Source organism: Colossoma macropomum, unplaced genomic scaffold (assembly GCF_904425465.1).
Source record: "Colossoma macropomum unplaced genomic scaffold, Colossoma_macropomum, whole genome shotgun sequence".
Lineage (NCBI taxonomy): Eukaryota > Metazoa > Chordata > Actinopteri > Characiformes > Serrasalmidae > Colossoma > Colossoma macropomum.
In genome coordinates this window covers 20,400,178-20,412,187 of record NW_023494787.1, presented here as the reverse complement: position 1 = coordinate 20,412,187, position 12,010 = coordinate 20,400,178, and the positions used below count along the sequence as shown (strand labels likewise).

Here is a 12,010-nt window from a genome sequence, read left to right as displayed (position 1 = left end):
CATAGACCTGATCTTTGACCTGATTTCCTCTCTGTCCTCAGGTTGAACTTCTACAATCTACCTCTGCATTTTCTACTGAAGCGTGTGTCTGTGAGTGTGTGGGACGTGTGTGCTTATTCTATTCTGCAAGAACCAGATGTCGATAACCTGTCACATGCACCCCATTTCCAACTGAACCCATATAGAACACTAGACCCAGAGCTCCTAAAATAGACATGACGCTGACTACAGAATGACACACCACTTCAGAGGTCTGTTCCTCTGTCTAACTGCTGTGTCTGCTGCCAGTGTTAGAAGAAGTCTCTCAACAAACATGTCTTTTCAGATGCTAATGCAAATTTGCATAGTTTTGAAAGGTGGTAGAAATTTGATGCAAAAACGGCCACCATGAGTTGCTCAAACTTAAGTAAATCAGGAGGAGTATGTGATCAGCTGCATTTACAACATTTTTTTGTGTCATCCTCAGATATTTTGCCCAGCTCCCCCTCAAAATGCACAAGTATGAAGAAGAGAAACACCTTCTATGTTCTTCCATGCACAATGCCGCAAATCGTGCATCTAGGATCATGCACAACTTTTGAACATAATGCGGACAGAATGTGTCCATTTTGCAAGTGAAAAAGGTTTCGTACTCTGAGCCCAAAGGCCACCTCTGAAAACACTTTTGTGGTAACATGAAAAGCTGTTACACTGGCCACTGATTTAGTAATGGGATGTTAATCTATGCTAGACTCATTTGCATTTGAGACTATGATCATTACACTAGTCAATTCCTAGACTCAAGAAACAATGACTCCTTGGCAGAGTGCTAAATTTGTAAAATACCTCACACACAAAGCTGTGCAGACTCTCTCTAACAGTCTTTTGTGCCTTCGTCAGTGATTGTTCTGCGTGGGAAGCGAATGGAACTCTGGGCGATGCAGGCCTTTAATTATGCATCTAGGATATTCAGGCATATGTTGCACAAACCTTTAAACATGCTAGCTGGCGCTGTTTTCAAAGTTCAGATAAAAGTACGCTCCTTCATGTAGGCACAGCAGTACAGTAACGAAAACAACTATTTAAATAATGAAATGCCACCCCCACTTTCTTCATGAAAAGCCTTTAGCTCCTGGTGTTTTCTAATGAAGGTGAAAGCTGAAAATACCTGTTTCACCAACACCTTAAAAGAACTCATGGCTTCTTCCACCACACATCTTCAAGACGAAAAGATGAGCCTGGGGTATCTCCACTGCTTCTCCTTTTACATATATATGTCCAGAAGAATCCACACATGCCTTCTGATTAGTGGATCCAGCTACGTTAAGCTGCACTTGTTCTTGGCATCATTTGGTAACACAGTTCATTTTGCTGATGTTTAAATTGGGCAGACACAGTGGAATAGCAGGCTCTGGAGTAGCTGAATGAGCCTAAGGTCACCATGCCCACTGCTGAGTGCTGGTTAGAGGGGTATAAACCCCCAGCATTGGGCTGTGGAGCAGTGGAACGGTGTTCTATACGGTGATGGAACATCATCCAATCTTCTTTTGGATATTTGGTTCCAGAACTAATCATCCAACATCAGTACCTGACCTCACTGATGCTCTTGTGGCTGAATGCAATGTTCAAATATCTGGTGAAAGTCTTTCACTGCAGCAAAGGAGGGACAAACTCTCTAATTCACTCTTAAAAAAGATGGTTCTTCATGGGTTCTTTGGTAAAGGGAATGGTTCTCTTTAGAACCATGAAATCTATATAGAACCACTTCATGCTTAAATGGTTTGTTGCATGGTGAAATGGTTCTTCTGATTGATGGAGAATGTGTTCTATTTGGAACCTTTTTGGATGTCAAGCTTGTAACAATATGAGAACCCTTTTTGGTGCTATATAGAACTTTCTCAAAAGACACTGAACCATATACCACACATTCTGCATCAATCTGAAGGACCTTCACCAACGCAAGAACCATTTAAGCATGAAATTGTTCTATATAGAGCTCATGGTTTCACATAGAACCATTCTCTTAACTAAAGAACACCTTTTTAAGAGTGTACCAGTGATTTCAGATGAGCAAGTGTCTGCAAACATTTGGATATACAGCACAGATTGAGCTTAATATGATGTAATTCTTAGTAGTAAAACAAACGACAGTATTAATGAACCGAGCCACCATGTAATACTGTCTGTATTTGTACTACATTTCCTTGTGGAACCTGTGAAACGGATCCAGCCTTGTCTCATCTTTATATTTTCTCACTACTGATTCGTATCTGATTCCACTGCAGTGATGCTATCTGTCCAGGTGCTACAGCTGACTGGAAATCGAAGCTAATGACACAGAGAACTGGATTCAAAAGCTTATTATTTGCATTGGAGTAAAACTATTCTGACCCATAATGAGGTTTGCCTTTTGCAAAGTTTCAGTGTCACAATTAATGAGAACCAGAAGTGACATGCAAACAATAAGGCACTACAGCGCTGTCCAAATGTCAGAGATCACCCTTCATTTACTTAATTTCCAGTCAAAAATGGCCATTAAGTACACCTTCTTCTTCAGGCGATATTTCTAAGGAGATTAGATATAAGATGATCTGCTTGCATAACGAAGGAGAGAGTCAAGGGAAAATAAGAGAAAAACAAACCAAAACTGGAGTTCAAAAATTATTAAAAGATATGGAGAAAATAGGCCTCCTAACACTGTCACCTTTAGATAAAGAGTTCTTAAAGCTTTTGTCTTCGAGAGAGAGGAGAAAATCCAGCTCCACTCTTGTTTCAGATGTGAAAAATCCACAGGTGTTTCTGTCCATCCTTCCACTGTGAGAAGAAAACACTGTGGGTCTAAAGGATGTGTAGCTGTCAAGAAGCTGAACAGTAAATTGAGATGAAAAAAAAAGAAAGCTTGCAAATCAAATGAAGAAGCTGTTGGTGTTCCTAGAAAAATGAACTGACCACCTCCAGTCCAGCAGCCAGTTGCACCATCTGAACATAAGTTCAATCCTAGCCTAGTTTGAACGTAAACTGCCACTACATTCAAGTTTACGAGCAACTAGAAGTTAACCGGTTGCACCAAGTAACATAGTTTCAACGTAGCTTTAGGTTATAACTTAAAATTTACACATACCCTATAGTAGGTGTAAGTTCTGCCATAAATCTGTTAAAATGGCTGGTCGTTTTGAAACTTGCAAGAAAACGAAATATATCTCAGTACTACTTTGTGTCTGGCACCGAGATATTTTTCTACAGGATCATTCTAAAACTGGGTGACTGCATCAGTGCTCAGGTTGTGTGTGACGCTGATCTTTTTAAAGTGTAACTAACATAGCTAACGTTAGTTTTGTCATTCAGCAGATTTAAATAGTGATTATTACGTTAGTCGCAGCTTCTCTTCGGTACCAACACTGATAAAGTGCCGTTAAAGTATTGTGCATAAGAGCCGAGTTTGAACATCGAAAAAATTCCAAGCAGCAGAACAGAATAAACATACACACGAGACGGACGCTTTGAGGACACCACTTTACTGTAAAACACAGTCTGTTTTTGAATTATAGCTAATATGATCAACATGCCTTGACAAGCGATTTACCGTGTATCGAGATCATACATGTAATGTTTCCTGTTTATGTCGGGTACTGTTACTGATTGGCTGCAGAGTGAAAACGTCATTCTGTGCGACAGTGTTTTGATCTACGATCACTTTACGCACTACTAGTTAAGATGTGCCGTAAGTGTCTGTGGTGCAACCGAAATTCTGTGTGTCGCTAGTTTTAAACTAACTACTTTCAACGTAAGGTTTAGGATGGACTTTACACCCTACATACGTTCAGCTGGTGCAACTGGCCGCAGACAATACTGAAAACCTCTACAATACTTAATTTGAATCTGAAAATGCAACCAACGTCTAAGACTGAACTTTGGAGGTGTGGAAAAATATCCCTGCAGGTTTCCATGAAAAACTGAAATCAAGTCTTCTGAAAAGAATGGAAAGAGTGACACATTAAATACTGAAAATTTGAAAATATTTTGTTGTTTAGGCTTCAGGGTAATTTTATTACATACATTTTATGCTTTTGTCCTGATGCTGGAAAAATGGGAAAATGAAAATGAACAACTTGTGCTTAATGGCTGTGTTGAGACTGGAAATAAATAAATGAAGGTCAGTCTTTGACTTTTGCATAGTGTTCTAATTGTGGTTTCAAATGAAAAACAAAAAATGCTTCCATTTCAATCCTTTTTGCCCCCTAACAAGCACAGTTCTGCATTCGGAATCTTCAAATTAATTCACAACTTCAAATCAGATCTGCAGTGCAACATAGAAAGAAAAAGCAAAAGTATGTTTTTAATTTTTATTCAAAAAACTTCAAAATAGGTTTCAAGTTCAAGAAAGTAGAATAAGCTTAAACACAATGCAAAGCATCATATACAGACGGATAAAATACATTTTATATACTGCAGACAAGCCATGTCGGGTATTACATATGTACAATATGTAAACTTGTATATACAATCTTTTTTACATTTACAAAAAAAAGCTTTGTTTCTATTTTCTCTTTGTATATATATATAGATATTTTTTTATATTCCCCACTAGCATTTGTACTACAATAATGAAAAACATTTACAGATCTGTCAATCCATTTTCTCTTTTTTATATTACAAATGTATTTCCAAAAAAATATATCTCTGTACAAAAAGTTTTGTTTTTTTTTTTGTTCATTTGTTCTCCTTTCTCCTTGTGTAATTCACACTAGGCCAGTCCATTCAGGTCCTCTCACATTTTGTACACTTGCTTTTCAACAACAACAACAACAAAAAAAAAAAAACCCTTTTGGTCAAAGAGCATATAACTGCAGTCTGACTGTGTTCCTTGAGGCTTTGGCTAGGCAGAGCAGTCCTGTAAAAGTCACTCAAGGTTGGGCACTTCTCTCTTGCTGAGCGGAGAGGAATGCATGGGTTGTTTGGGTTCTTTTTTTTCTCAAAAGGAACAGTTAAAACAGGAGGAAAAGCAGGATTCTGAAAAGTGCATACTGAACGTTTCAACATAGATTTTGATTATTTAGTCCAAGGATTTTAATGGAATCATCAGAATACATACTCTGGGGATAAAAACTATATCAATATAGGTTATGTACAATTCAAAATATATTTCATAATATGGATAAACATCTTTTCTCTGGGGACATTTTGAGAGTTACTCAAGGTGGTTATTTGATTTGCTTCATGTATAAGCCAGTGAATAGTTGGCTGGTTGCGGGAAATATGAAGGTAAAGATATTTAGCTACTTTACAGGCAATTCAGAGAGCTGAGATACATTCAATGTAATATGGGCATTTCCATGTGAATGCTACTTCCCTTCTTGTCTTACTTCATCCATATAAGGCTTGAGACTCTGACGTTCACGAGTGAAGTGTGTACAAACAACAATGTCAGTGCAATGCCAGTGCAGTCACACCTGAAATGTAGCCATAGAACCAGCAAAAGTTTGGGTAAGGGATCTTATTTCCTTCCAACTAATATAAAAAGCAAGATCAACATTAACAGAGATATTTCACCAACACAAGCAGCTTGAAAAACAGAAGCTGCTGGGAGTCTGACACTTTAACTCAATGACCAGATCATATAGAGTAATCAGGCCCTTTATAGCTCCCCAGGAGAGACAACGAAGCCTGGTACGAGGTGATAAAGATGGGCCTAAAGAGTCAGCCTTCATTGCAGCTGGAAAATATGAGGATCTCTGGCCTGATCACCTCTCTCTGCACAGTGAACAGGAGCTAAATGACATCATAGAGGCTGAAAGGCCAATAATTGAAAGTTGTTTGCTAGTAGCAGTAATGCTTCAAAGCATTCATATCGCCAAAACGGATATACTTTTTAAATGTTATATCTAATAGAGCAAAGCTATACAATAAAGGCAGCGCATACCTTCCACTTTGGCAAATAAGTACCATAGCTGTTCTATGATAATGCTAAAGATATTGTAAACCAGTGGCTGTATATCAGTAAGAAGGAACAGATTAATGATTACAGCCATCATACATGAAGTCCAGTACAGCAGATGTTTATTTTTTGGGAGGTTTCTAATGAGCAACAGATTGCCTGGAGCCTCGCCAACACATGGATCTACTGTAAACGAATTCAAAGGTTTTCAGAAAAGCTCAGCTCTGTTTGCTTGCTCCTGCTTTCTCTCTTTCTCTCCAGTCATGTGTTTTTCTCCTGGGCTAAGAATAACACAAAGGCTTAACTCTCAGCCAAACACAGCAGAGCAAGAACCAGTAGCTTTGAAATTCTCCCCTGGCAGTTGACAGTTGTTTTTTGAAATGCACCGATGTACAGTATCACAATGGTAAATAGGGAGCTGGGGAAAGACCAAACCTTCTGTGAGCCAGATAACGTCTGAGAGAGCTACCAAAACAGTGGTGCAACGGATGGGCAAGACCTCAAGAAACACCAGAGGTTGCCTGAATCCTTCTCAGCTTCTTTTTCGCAAGTATAAAATAGGAAATAAAAAGAAGGAGAATTTCGGCGCTCTCTCGTCTAAAAAGCCCTTCTCCCTGGAGTTCCCTTAATAAAACCCTAAATGATAGATTGAAAGTGTTTTCCTAAGATCATTTTAATTCAAGTCCTAACGCTAAAACGATAGCTCAGGTCATATGTTGTATTCCCCTTTGCTTCTGTAAAACAGTCACTGGATTTATATCAGAAAATGTCTCAATTTTACCACTGGAAATAAATTGCTGGGGATACAGAGTCATAACTGACATATGATGTGTGGGAAATAGTGTATAAGTGAGTGCAGATGCCATCCACTGTGATAAAGCAATTTGAAATGAAATTATGTGAGGGAAAGGAAGAAAAGAAAAAAAGAACAGCGTCATATTCTGCAATGTGAAGCGAATGCCAATACGTTTAAGATAATGTGCCTGCCAACCGTTTTGCCTGTGAAATCACAGGGGAAATACAATCTTTGCTTTTTCCATCAACTCACAATTGAAACAAGCACTGGGCAATATTATATTCACGTAGCTGAGATAAGCTACAGATTTAAAAAGTAATAAAATTGTAAAAGCAATTACCAGAAGAGAGGTGAAACAGACTGAAGGAACAATACAGCGCTTCCGTTCAGAAGCTGTTTTTTTTTTCTCCGTAGCAAATAATGTCAGGGACTTTAAATGCTCTTTGCAAATGCAAGCCAATGATAGTAGGCACTAGATAATTGTGGGCTTGGAAGTAAGAAGGCTACACAAAGCCAAAAATAGGCAATTCCATGTGACAGAAGGGGAGCCACCACATGAGTATACTAAATGACTACAGCATGCTGGATTGATTTTCCAAGCTGGACCACTAAACAATGAGAAAAAGAAAGAGAGCGTACAAAACGCTGCCGGTCCGGCATTTATGCTCATGTTTTGTAGGCAAATATACATGACTGAGGGCTTCTGATATGAGAACACTAGATGAGCTTAATGAAAGTATAACAATAAAATGGAGGCACGCTGTCTGTGGGACATATGTTGCTCAGATGGGTCTCAAGTACAATCTGGCCAACGTGCACACATTCCTGGACAAGAGCAAGTAAACCAGGCATAGAGATAAACCCACTAGTAATCTATCTAATTGATAAATTATCTTCTGAAAGCCTATCATAACTTTACTGACTGCTTTCCCTTATTTTTTGGGATTCTTCAGCATCTTCTTTTCTTAATAAACAGCCAGCAGTAAGACTGATGTTCAGTCTTTTTATCACTTAGTCACTGCCCTTAATATCAGATCAAAATGAGAGTGAGAGAAACGAAATCATAAACACAGCTTTCTATTACAAGCCATCTCCACCTCCACAATTCTGGAGTGACTGAGATGTTGTGAATATGCCCTGTACCATCTGCAAAGGTCCCTATTAGCCTAAACCAACTTAAATTCTGCAGAAAAATGTGTGTCAACAAATTGCCTGGTTGTTTTTCAGTTTTGGTCTTTTTTAGGTCATACTTTATCCTTGAATACACACAATGCTATTGAAATGAGGGGAAAGTATTAGTATGCCAGGACAAATTACATTTCATACCACGTTTTCTTGCTTTGATCTTAACTAGAAGTAGAACTAACACAAAGATCGAATTGGCACCATGTCGATTCAGCTTTGCCTTGATCTTGCGCGCTTGCTAGAATGCAAGGCTTGGAGATATGACCAGGAGTCAACAGGCTACGTGCTTTGTATGTTATTTCTTTTGTTGTATTTGCCGTTGTTTTGTTTGTGTATAGAAAAAAAGTTCTGTTGACAACCTTTCCATGAAGAAAGGTAAAGTAATTAAAACAGAAGACATCAGCAGCACCCCCCCCACCCCTTGAAGAATTCACAGCTGAGGAATAGTGCTTCTGAACACCATCTCTGTAAGCCTGCAGGCCACAGCGCCCAGAACACTCCATTACTGCTGGCTGCCTTTTTAAATATCAGTGAACAGTGCTCAGGACATCCACTGCAGACTAATGAGGGGTGGGAGGGAGACGGCGCCGCTCAGATGGCCCACACGGAGGAATGCAGATGTCATCCAAGTCCTGAATGTGCACTACATTCCTTGCTGTAAATGCAGGACCCGCAAAAAAAGAAAAAAAAAAAAGCAACAGAAAACTAACAGAATTCAAAGAAGATAAATCGCCTAAAGTCAGCCTTGCCAGCTCTCCCCACACACACAAATAACCTTCCCCATTTCCTTTCATATTCTTTTCCAGCGCTTTCCTCAGGGGCATGTACCGGCTTTCCAATCTCAGCCAGCCAGGGTGGCGAAATGCTGCAGAGAGAACACTCCACGCTCCAGGCTGGAGCGAGCAGAGAGAGGCCCTAATGATAGAACCCTTGTCTTCTAATAAGCCTCAAAATCTCATTCTACTTCAATTCACGCTCTGTGGCTTCAGGTGAAAATTTCAGAAGAATTGATAGTGAAACTGTCAACCAGAGAGGCCCAGTAATGTGAACAAAGTCTGCGTTTATCTGTAATCTCGCAGCTTCAGTGTGCAAGGAAAAAAAAACAGGCAAAATGCACTCCATGGAGAGACAAAAAAAGAATGTCGAAAAGTGAAACAGAGCTCCAACTGTCCAGGGTGTTCCTCTCACTAATTCCATTCATAGCAAGACTCTCCACATATCCCTGTTCATCCAGAGAAAGAAAAAACAGCACCAGCAGGCCCCTTGCTACTGAAAGCCCAGTATGAAAATAGCCCACCCCGTTATTTTTCGCGCTCTCTCTCTTTTTTTTTTGGCAAGCGACAGAATCGAGTGTCACAATCGTCCCCTCTGCCATGCCAAAGTTCCACAGGAAGCTCTTCCCGAAAAAAAAAAACAAAACAAAACCAGAGAAACAGCAGACGCATGTAAGAACAGGTAGAGTTTCAGATAGCAGACGCTGCTGTTGTCGTCTCCGAGGAACATGTTTGTGTTTCCCCGTCAAGATTTTTTTTTATTAGTTTGTTTGTTTCCTGCCTCATCATCAGGGAGCGATCTCTTTTCGCTATAATTAGAATTGGTTAAAAATGAAAATAAGCTTCCATTCTTCTTTTCCAGCCCACCCACGCAGCCCGTTCCTGCCTGTGGGGCCCCACGTGTGGGCAGGGGAACAAACTCGTCCTCAACCTGTGAAGACGGGGATGAACGTATGTGTAAAGAAAAGACAGGAGGCAGAGGAGGAAGAAAGGAGGGGAGACGAAAGATGGAGGCGTCAGACAGATCAGAGCGGGAAAGAAGGCAGAGAAAAAAGAGATGCAGTTAGGAGAGGGAAAAAACAGACGCACTAGTTATAATCAGAAGAAAAAAAAACATGTCAAGCAATATCAAGACAGGGTTCTGAAATTTCTTCTCTTAGGATTGACTCATTCGATTATGAACTGATTAACCTTTTGTCATTATGGCATTATGTGGTTAAAACAAGCAGCTAATCAGAAAATAATGAATTTACTTGCATTAAATATGTACATCAGTTCCACATGAATGACATATACATTATATATCCAAGGTTAGTAGACATCTGCTCATTTAGCATTTCTTCTGAGATTAAAGGTACTAATAAAGAGTATGTAACAGCCTCTACTCTTCTGAGAAGGCTTTACACTAGATGTTGGAACATTGCTGTGAGGATTTGATTGCATTCAGCCACAAGAGCATTAGTGAGGACAGGAATTAATGTTGGATGATTAGTTCTGGATCACTCTGACATATTGCAAAGGTATTGGATAGTGCTACCCAGTACTTAGCACTGGACATGGAGACTCATGTGCAGCTGCTCCAGAGCATCCCATTCTACTGGCACTGCTTTCATCTCTGTGAGTGCTGTTGAACACGTGTATCAGCAATAAGTGCACCTTAAAGTATTATACTAATTAGAGAGGGGTACTGGGGTACTGTCCGGATAGTTTTGGACATATTGCGTATTACATCAACACAATTTTGTCTTTAAGTTTACTTAGTCAGTAAGTGTGTTCATGTATTTTATTCATGTGGAACCAACATACACACTTGAACCAAGTCCATTCATAGCACCATATTTTACAGTGTAGACAATTATAAACAACTTCATGTCCAGGTCTGCAGTCTGCATAGATGTAGTTTATTCTGCAACTTCTTCCTGCTAACATTAAGTTAACATTTCTGACTGTCCTCATCTCCTTGCCTCAGCAGTTTGTTCCCCACTTTGGCCGAGGGCAAAGCCAGAGTGACGAAGTCAGCCTTTCACTTCACACTTTCACTGGATTTTATTTTTCCCCCCTCAGACTCCACAGTCCAACAAACTGCGCGCTGAAAAGGCAGTTTGGGAAATGATGGCTGAAATCTCTAGTAAACGATACCACTGAATCATGCCAAATGAGAAAAGAAATGGCCGTGTGTCTTGCCCTAAGGCCTCCATCCTCATCCAGCACATTGCAGTGCAGGGTTTCATCTGTTTGCCTATGACCTTTTTGTCTTTGGTGCTGAGCAACTTTCTGTCTTTCCCAAATGAAGCACATTAGATATTAAATCCTGACAGCAAGTGTGTGCTGAGGGCTTTGATACACAGGATAATCCACAGGGTTGAATTAACTCTTACAGTGCTCGCTTGTGTCCAGCTACAGGTGATGAATCAACACTGTAAGTATTAATTGTTGAGATTATGCTGTGTATATCAGCACCCATGGTTTGTGTGATTTTATGTATCAAAAACAGTCAGAATTAATTTTTACATGACCATATTTCAACATCTCTTTATCCCTTACAACTAAACAAGCTATTTTTGTTATTGTGCCTAATAAACCTTCAGATAGGCTGCCATGCATTGGGCCTCATTCAAAAAGCAGCCCAGGCTGAAATGAGGAACAACATGTTAAGTTTGGACTGAAACCCTTAGAGGCATTAGGGAACTTCAGCTACTCCTTTTGGGTGTGAATATGTTCATGTGAATTCAAAACTGGCTATTTCTGCAGCAAATGCTGTGATCAGCTGAAGCTCTTAACTAGCAATTTCACACATCTGACTAGAAAAAAATCAAAGAAATGCCCCCTTGGCTGGGAATTCTCACTTGGAAAGTGAGGATAGTGTTCTTAACTCAGTGCATGACGTCAAATTAACACAGCTGCTCACTGTCAGTAGTGATAAAGAATCACATCTGTACTTTTAAATGAGATTTGCTTTAGATCTGTCCACATACAGATGGGGTGTGTGGAGTCAATACAACTTAGAAAATACAATTTCAATGGATTATGGTACGATTATGTTCCCTGACTAAAGCTACTGAGATGTACCCTTGAGGGTACCACCCCAGTGACAAGAGTGGTACTGCCCCAGTGACAGTTTCATCCTTTTTTTTCTGAGAGTGCACTTTGTAGCTAGACTGTGCAGAGGTGAAAAATGACACAGTTGTAAGCTTCTAAGCCAAGCTGAATGCAGCATTAGTTTGCATGTATGCACTCAGTGGACTATGAAGGGAAGCTTACCATGCAGGAACATTTGGGTCCTTTAACCCTTTAAGACCAAACGTGTTTCCACACTCACGAGAAAATACAATACATCTAAAT

At 39.8% G+C, this 12,010-nt stretch overlaps 1 protein-coding gene across 1 annotated transcript in view; it reads right to left on the bottom strand.

Annotated features, from left to right (window-relative positions):
• Positions 1–9,134: 9,134 nt before the first annotated feature.
• The window catches only part of csmd2 (CUB and Sushi multiple domains 2), a 182,251-nt gene continuing 179,375 nt past the window's right edge, over positions 9,135–12,010 (bottom strand). Inside the window, exon 64 of the mRNA XM_036566374.1 lies at positions 9,135–9,599. The gene's annotated coding sequence lies outside the window, so the exon portion shown is untranslated. The remainder of the gene's footprint in view (positions 9,600–12,010) is intronic.